Source organism: Leopardus geoffroyi, chromosome E1 (assembly GCF_018350155.1).
Source record: "Leopardus geoffroyi isolate Oge1 chromosome E1, O.geoffroyi_Oge1_pat1.0, whole genome shotgun sequence".
Taxonomy (NCBI): domain Eukaryota; kingdom Metazoa; phylum Chordata; class Mammalia; order Carnivora; family Felidae; genus Leopardus; species Leopardus geoffroyi.
Genome location: NC_059330.1, coordinates 12,852,623 through 12,861,336, shown reverse-complemented (window position 1 = coordinate 12,861,336; position 8,714 = coordinate 12,852,623). Strand labels below are relative to the sequence as shown.

Genomic DNA, 8,714 nt, shown 5'->3' with positions numbered 1-8,714 from the left:
TTTTTTTTTTTTTTCTTTTTTTCCTCCCACCTCCACTCCTGTCGCCGCTTCCCCCGATCGGATCGGCCCCGCCTTCGTTTGCATTACTATCCTGGACACCCGTTTCTTTCTTTCGTTGTAGCACTGGTGGGGGCTGCGTGACGGCGAGACGACGACCATCCACAAACGGTATCTGGTGGCAGGAAGGAGGGTCTCGGTTGGGCGTCCGTTCGACCCACAAAGCCCTCTTGCTGCGCCCTCCGTTCCGTGTCCCCCTCCCCCCACCCCAGCCGGGATAACGCTACTGACCCAGGTGGCTGGGGGCGAGGCAGGTGCTGCGTCCCGGCCGCCCTGCTGCGATCGGCCCGTAGTCGGCACACACGGACTCCCTCACTCCACCACCGTGGTGGTGCCCGGACGCCCCCTGCCTGTTGGTCGCTTTTATACTACCCAAAGAGGTCGACAGGGTGGGCGGTGGGGCTTGAGGAAGCTGTCTGGGAGTACGTGGATGGAAATAGGAACAGTTGTAGTTAGAAGGAATGGGAAGGGGTGGGGTGGGGTGGGGTGGGGTGGGGTGGGTGTTTTCACGCGCGCACGGGAGGGGCGGAGGGGCAGAGAATAGGATCTCGAGATCATTTTGGAAATATCAACCTGTGTTATTCTCCGAGCACCTTCGACAGAAGTATTTGGTGGCAAAGACGACCACGGAGGGACGACTCAAAACACCACCTCTGCGGCTGAGGGGCCCCCGGACAGACAGGGAGGGTCGGGACCGGAAGGACAGCTTCCCTCCTTCCTGGAACCCAGATGGGAAGGCAGAAGTGCTCCCCCACCCCGACTTAGAGTTGAGGCTCGGCCACACTCGGGCGGTGCTAGTCGCCCACTCTCTTGCTGTCGAGAAGGAATTCCTGTTCTCCTGTGGGGTCATGTAGTTCGGAGAACTTCCCAAGCCGCGCTCGGCTCACAAGAACACCTACGCCCAGTGTCATCAACTCCCTCCCTCACACTCGCCATCCCCCTCTGAAGCCCAGAAGGGAAAGAAAAAGAAAACATCGACTGCCTGCCTGCCTGCCTGCCTGCCTGCCTGCCTGCCTGCCTGCAGTATACTATTCTACGTGTTGCCTCACCTATGAACACTGGAAACACAACTCGCATGCCAAAATTCCCATCCTTGTAAAAGCGAACGGTTCGGGGGCACCTGGGTGCCTCACTCACTCGGTAAGGTGTCCGAGTCTTGCCTCAGGTCATGATCTCGGGGTTCTTGAATTTCAGCCCCCACATCTGGCTCTGTGCTGACATCTCGGAGCCTGCTTGGTGATCCATTCTCTCCCTCCCTACCCCCTCTCTGCCACTCACTCGCTCAACTGGAATGAATGCATACGTAATAAGTAAATAAATGTATATGTGTGTGTACACTTCAGCGGGCTCTTAGTCTACTACTCACAAAGCTATGGGACCATCACTGTTCACTCCAAACTATTTCCATCACCTCAAAGAGAAAGAAACCCCACGCCCCCCTCTTCCTCTCCCCCCCCCCCCCAAGTACCTTCCACACTGACTCGAGGTTTCTCAACAGCCTTGCTAGCCCTGCAATGTTTCCAAACACTGGTGCTCCCCAACCTCCCCCCCCCCCCCCCAAAGAACTCCCCTAATTCAGGCACTTCCTGGTTGTTCCAACACCTGGAACGGCGCGGGGGTGGGGGGGGGGAGGAGGCGAGACTGCTGTGTTGGGGGGGGAGGAGGCGAGACTGCTGTGCTGGGAGAGTGGGGGGGGGGGAGGCGGCACGGGACACAGAAGCACTCTGAATCCCCTTCCCTTTGCCTCTCTTCCATCTGGGGTTTCCTGAGGTGTATCCTTTGACGCCATCACTCATCTATGAGAAATGAGAAAAAGAGGACCGAACGTGCCTAGATCGTTTTCGATAGCCTGACACGCATACCCACACGCACGCCAAAAGAAACAAAAATTACGATCCGCTGGAAGGTCGAACGACGGCAGAGTGGTGCGATGAATGACGCTACACTCACACGATACGAGAGAATGCGGCTGTTACAGATTATGTTGGCAGAGAGGTGTTCGTAGCACGGGAATCCGCTTGTGGTGTTCCGATACTTCGTGACGAGCGGTGGGAAACCTTCTACGTACGGTGAGCTCTCTTGTGTCCGAAGACACCGAATCATCATTTCATAAGGCTACGGGTGGTGAAATCGCTCTGACTTGCAACTTCTTACCCCCCTGTGTTGTTCTCCGTGATTGCATTTCAGCTTCCTCCCTTATCCGAGCCAACGACCCTACCTGGTTTTTATGTATTTATTTGTTTTTAAAGAGATGAAGGACGACATTGCGTCCTAAACGGAGGCAGAGCTTTGGCTACTGGTCTCAGAAACGATGATTGTCTCTATTTGTATGGATCCGCCTGACTTTTGCCTCTCACGCCTTTCCTCTCGCTGCATAACATCTTAAGATGAAGGGAGCCTGCTCAGGTGGGACCGCCGCTTGTGGAAAAAGTCATCGGGGCAAACTAGTGAAAGCAGCGTCGATAAAAGATATGTTGCGGGTTAGACACATATGCCCGTTTCATCCCCACCCCCCCATCGATCAATCACTTACTCCCCTTTGATGCCACGTTTTGTTTATTCCTGTATTTCTGGATGGGTTTTCAAAGATTTTATTGTAAGTCAGCGCTGCATCCAGCGTGGGACTCGAACTCACAACCCACGAGATACAGTTGCACGATCCACCACCTGAGCCAAACAGGTACCCTGATGCCACCTTTTCTTTCTTTGCCTCCCTGCCGGCCTGCCTCCCTCCCGGCCTGCCTGCCGGCCGGCCTGCCTCCCTGCCGGCCGGCCTGCCTCCCTCCCGGCCGGCCTGCCTCCCTGCCTGCCGGCCGGCCTGCCTGCCTCCCTGCCTGCCGGCCGGCCTGCCTGCCTCCCTGCCTGCCGGCCGGCCTGCCTGCCTCCCTGCCTGCCGGCCGGCCTGCCTGCCTCCCTCCCGGCCTGCCTGCCTGCCTCCCTCCCGGCCGGCCTGCCTCCCTGCCTCCCTCCCCGCCTGCCTGCCTCCCTGCCGGCCGGCCTGCCTCCCTCCCTGCCGGCCGGCCTGCCTGCCTCCCTGCCGGCCGGCCTCCCTGCCTGCCTCCCTGCCGGCCGCCCTGCCTCCCTCCCTGCCTGCCTCCCTCCCGGCCGGCCTGCCTGCCTGCCTGCCTGCCTGCCTGCCTCCCTCCCTCCCTCCCTCCCGGCCGGCCGCCCTGCCTGCCTCCCTGCCTGCCTCCCTCCCGGCTGGCCGCCCTGCCTGCCTCCCTGCCTGCCTCCCTGCCGGCCGCCCTGCCGGCCGGCCGCCCTGCCTGCCTCCCTCCCGGCCGGCCGGCCGGCCTGCCTGCCTCCCTCCCGGCCGGCCGGCCGGCCTGCCTCCCTCCCTCCCTCCCTCCCTCCTGGCCTGCCTGCCTGCCTGCCTGCCTCCCTCCCTGCTGGCCACCCTGTCTTCCTCCCTCCAGGCCTGCCTGCCTCCCTGCCGGCCGCCCTGCCGGCCGGCCGGCCGGCCTGCCTGCCTCTACGTCCAACTAAAACATGAAATCTGTGATGTGGGAGCTGTAGCCATCTGGTTCTTCCTATATCCCGATCACAGACCAAAGAACGGTCTTTGCCATAGATTAGTGTTTTCAATAAATCTGTTCGATGGCTATCGATAAAGGAAATTGTCAACTTTTAACGGCTGTGGACCCTGCTCCTGGGCACCCAGGGAAGCTAGGCTTTAACATTTACCAAGCTCCAAATGACCCTGTCAAACCCCAAAGCGTGTGCTCTGTTTCTGCCCTGAGCACACGTTGCGTGACCGCTTCATTTAAATGAACAACAACAACAAAAATGGATCCAAGGGGTGACTTGGCTGGCTGGCTCCCTCAGCTAGGTCAGGGGAGCGGGTGACTCTTCATTGCCGGGCTGTGAGTTCTGAGTTCGGGCCTTATGTTGGGTGTGAAGAGGACGTAAGAGCAAAACCAATCGATCAGTCAGTCAGTCAGTCAGTCAGTCAGTCAGTCAGCTGAGAATTAAAAAGGAGCCTTCCAAACATACAGATGAGAAAATGGAAGAAAACCTCCCTGGGTCCCCAAAGATTAAAGTCATACAGCTTTGCACATACTGAAAACAGAAAATAAACCCTGTAAAAATTTTCTGCCGTGTCTTTCGTCATTATACCTCGCAACAACAACAACAACAACAACAAAACAACAACAACAACAACAACTACTACTCCTCTTCCTCCTCCTCCTCCTCCTCCTCCTCTTCCTCCTTCATCCATTCTATTTAAGAATTCCAGGGGCGCCTGGGTGGCGCAGTCGGTTGAGCGTCCGACTTCAGCCAGGTCACGATCTCGCGGTCCGTGAGTTCGAGCCCCGCGTCGGGCTCTGGGCTGATGGCTCGGAGCCTGGTGCCTGTTTCCGATTCTGTGTCTCCCTCTCTCTCTGCCCCTCCCCCGTTCATGCTCTGTCTCTCTCTGTCCCAAAAATAAATAAACGTTGAAAAAAAAAAAAAACTTAAAAAAAAAAATAAAAAAAAAAAGAATTCCCAACACTGAAAACTCTTATAAAGACCATCCAAGCACGGGACACAGAACTGCATTAGACCACATTCTTATGGCTACCTGACAGACATTAGAACTTCCACCCTTCGTGGTGACACCCCGAGCTCACTGGTGAGCTCTGCTTCCGAGTACTCCCGTGAAGCACACCACAAGCTCGGTCCGTGTTCACGGGACCACACTTAACAGATCGGGAACGGAACAGAACACACACCATACGGCGTTCACAGCAGCTGACGGAAGGGCAGGGGAAATGCAAGTACCTCACACATCCAACTGATGGGGTTCTCTGAGAACAAAACTCTCTTTACGTCTTCCAACGTCTTCCAACGGGTGTGGATGTCCTTTGGATGCAGAAAACATTCGCACGTCATTTGCTATCGTTGCTCTCGGCACGCTCTTGCACCGAGGCCGAGGGACTGAGAGATGCGTCTCCCCAGTTTAAAAAAAATCTATCCATCGTGTGCCACCGCCACTGAGTCTCTGCACGCACTCTCTCCTTTTCTCACTCACACTAGCCTTTCGTACTTTGGCACCGCTGTCGGTCGAACACGAGGATCGGAAAACATAAGGTTTCAGAAGTTCAAACAGCCTTCTGGTTCCATAGCACACCCTTGCGTTCGCGAAATACAGCGTAGTGGATACAAATGGGACACCCAAGGTCAAAGTCACAGCCTGTATGGTGGGAAGACGAATTCCAGAGTGAGAAAGCACGTAGACGGAAATATTCCTTCCTGTGGCAGAATATTTACAGCACTGCTTTCAATGAGGTGCTTCTCCCGTAAACATTGGAAATGAGATGAACGGCACAGATTCAACGAAGGCTTCATACTGTACTTCTGCATAGGGAGGGAGACAAGTGTCACAAACTACAAACGAAAGCAAAAAGACCAAACACTGTGACACCATGATCTCCAAAAAGGAGGTTTTCCTGGGGGTGGGGAATTAATGTGGTGGGGTTCCAATTAAAACAAGGAAAAAAGAATGTACTTATAATGAATGGTTTCCATAGGGAACACGCACAAAGAATTCACTTGACGAGTCCAGGGATACACTATTACAGGAGAAATCCTTTGATGTCCATTGTAGCCTGTGTGTGTGTGTGTGTGTGTGTGTGTGTGTGTGTGTGTGAGAGAGAGAGAGAGAGAGAACGAGAACCAATCAGGCAGTTGGTTCGCTTTCAAACACCTGATATCTCGACCCTTCATGTAACAAAACTTCTAAAAGTCCTTTAGCTTTGCCTCTCTTTCTAAAGAAAAATGTCAAAAATAGTGGTGAATATACTCCACGCTGAACGTACTGATTCTGAAAACTCTCAGTACGGATGGGTTTTAGAATACACTTAACCATGTGTGGGGTGCTTGGTTGGCTCCGTCAGTTAAGTGTGTGACTGCGGCTCGGGTCATGATCTTACGGTTTGTGGGTTCGAGCCCTGCACCGGGCTCTGCGGACAGCCTGGAGCCTGCTTCGGATTCTGTGTCTCCCTCTCTCTCTGCTCCTTCCCCTTCCCACTCTGTCTCTCTTGGTCTCTCAAAAATAAATAAATGTTTAAAAAAAAAAAAAGAAAGGAAAGAAAGAAAAGGAGAGAGAGAGAGAGAGAGAGAGAGAGAGAGAGAGAAAGAGAAGAGAAGAGAAGAAAAAAAGAAACACACTTACCATGTGTTTAGAAAAATTTGAATTCCTACCAGTCTATACCTGCCCCACTGTCTAAATTCCCCAGCTGGAAGATTTAGAATCCGTGCTTGAGCCAAAGCCTCCAGGAAAACCGCTGCCTGACTCTGCATTTGATGCGGGTCCCCAACCGATGGCCACACCTGATTTAGAACCACCATCGGAGTTCTTTCCAGAACCAGGGACCCGAGGAGGTTCCTCAACACATGACACATAGAAGTACCCTACGACCCAGCACTTTCACGACTAAGTACTTAGCCAAAGGATACAGGTCTGCTGTTTCCAAGGGGCACACGCACCTCGGTGTGCATAGCAGCACTATCAACGGTAGGCAAAGTATGGAAAGGGGCCAGATGTCCATCGACGGATGAATGGATACAGAAGAGGCGGTATCCATCTAACAACAGAGCAGTGCTCGGCCACCAGAGGGAATGAAGTCTTGCCATTGGCAAGTACCTGGATGGAACTGGAGGGTGTCATGCAAAGTGACATTTGTCCCTCAGAGAAACACATGTATCACAGGACCTCACCCGTGTGAGGACCTTCACTTCCCAAACAGAGGAACTCGGGAAGGGAAGGGAGGAAGGGAGGAAGGGAGGAAGGGAGGAAGGGAAGAAGGGAAGGAAAAATAACATACAAACAGGAAGGGGGACAAAAACGTAAGAGGCTCTTCCCTAAGGGGAACAAACAGAGGGTTCCTGGAGGGGGTTGTGCCGGGGCGGGGGCTGAAAGGGTGAGGGGTATGAAGGACTCTCCTCCTGAAACCACTGTTGCCCTATAGGCTAACTACCTTGGGGGTCCATTGAAAAAATAAATTCAATAATAATATCAGAGAGGGCGAGGGCGAGGGCTCCCTGATCATCTGCAAATGTGACAGAGGGAAAGTCCGGGAACCGTTTGGGAATGAAGCTGTCTACCGCTTCTCAGTCCTGGCAAAAGAACTGCTGCAGCTTATAGGCAGTCACGTCCCTCTGTAAGGCACCCGACAAACGCCTTCCTGCTTCTCAAAAGCTCATCTGGGCTTCGATGAGATTCAGGAAGTTTGCAGTCAGTCACACCATCGTTCCTCGATCGCATGACTTTCGCCTGGGTTTCCTATGACGTCACACGAACACAGCCAAAGCCCTTTGAAGGACTAGTGTGAATCTCTTTCCTGTCCTGAACCAGAAGAACCTCTCCAAAGCTACCAAAATATTCTTTCAGATCCTGTTCGGTGGTTTTCCACGGGAGAACCAACCCTCTTAAATCGGACGTTTTCTGGATGGCTCTCTTCACTTTCACTGCTGAAGAAGCAGGCATCTGTCTCGTCCCTTTTTCTGTGGCTATCTTTGGGATACCGGACGACTATCCGCTACCGGATTTCCCCAGCCAGCATCAGGGATGTGCAGAATGTCTTTGACCGGCCGGACACCTCTCATACACTGAGACGCTGGATTCCGGTAGTGCAGTCCACGTGCTGCCGACAAACTGGGCTGTCACCGGGGACAGCAGCACTGTCCCATCGTCTTCCGATGGCATTCCAATGGGCTCGTCATTCTCATCTTTGGTCACCCGAGTACATTCAGACACCTGCTCTTATGTCTCCGCTAGGCCGCTGCTAGGAAGCCTGACAGGGAACCCGAAGCAGCGAGGGATCCAGGAGCAGCCCAGCTACTGCTTCGCTCCCGCGAAATGGCCGCCTTGGAACGCTTTACGGAAGAGGAAAAAAACACCACCATTTAATAACCTTGCTCTAAGTGTGGAGAAAGCAACCACCCATCCCCAAAAGGAAACTTCGGCAGGCTACACGCATAGGACATATGGAGCCTATGCTTGCAAGTGCTTACTTATGTGGGAACATGGAAGGGTCACCTGAGTCCCTGATGGCCCAGATGGGGTCCTTTGGAGGTGTCTGAAGGAGTTTTCTCGTGTGCTCCCTTAGAGAAAGCTGGCCGTGAGACGACGTGGCCAGAAACTAGGAAGCCCTTTGGTTCCATCAGCGAAGCCCCGACTTTTGGGGAGGAACGGACGCTCACGGAGATATCCCGGGCCACATTTGGTTTGTGGGTTGCTGCAGCTTTTGGCTTCTTTGCGCCAAATTGGCTGTGTTCTTATTGGAAATGGAAAACACCTGCGCGATGGGATCCATCCGCGGTAATGCTCTCGTGCGATTGGATTTGTTTTTACAAAAGGGGGAGATTTGACCATCGGGTCTTTCGTGTCCTCTCCACAAATAGGAGTGAAACAAAGGCTGATGTTGGTTTGCATCTTGTTTGTGGATCTGTGGCCACAGGTGTTATCCATGTGAGATGTTTTCTCTACCTCTGGATGCTATTGCTAACACCAATTTGTACACGAGCTCCGTTAATGTGTTTCAAGGCAAGCCCTTGTAAACATTGGGCATTCTAACACTCGGGAGGATCAGAACAAACCCAAATGTGTCTCACATTCCCGTGAACGGTGTGTGTGTGTGTGTGTGTGTGTGTGTGTGTGTGTGTGTGTGAAATTC

At 53.7% G+C, this 8,714-nt stretch overlaps 1 pseudogene; it reads right to left on the bottom strand.

Annotated features, from left to right (window-relative positions):
• Window positions 1–6,924: 6,924 nt before the first annotated feature.
• LOC123604224 lies at window positions 6,925–8,354 on the bottom strand (annotated as a pseudogene).
• Between the last annotated feature and the right edge of the window lie 360 nt (window positions 8,355–8,714).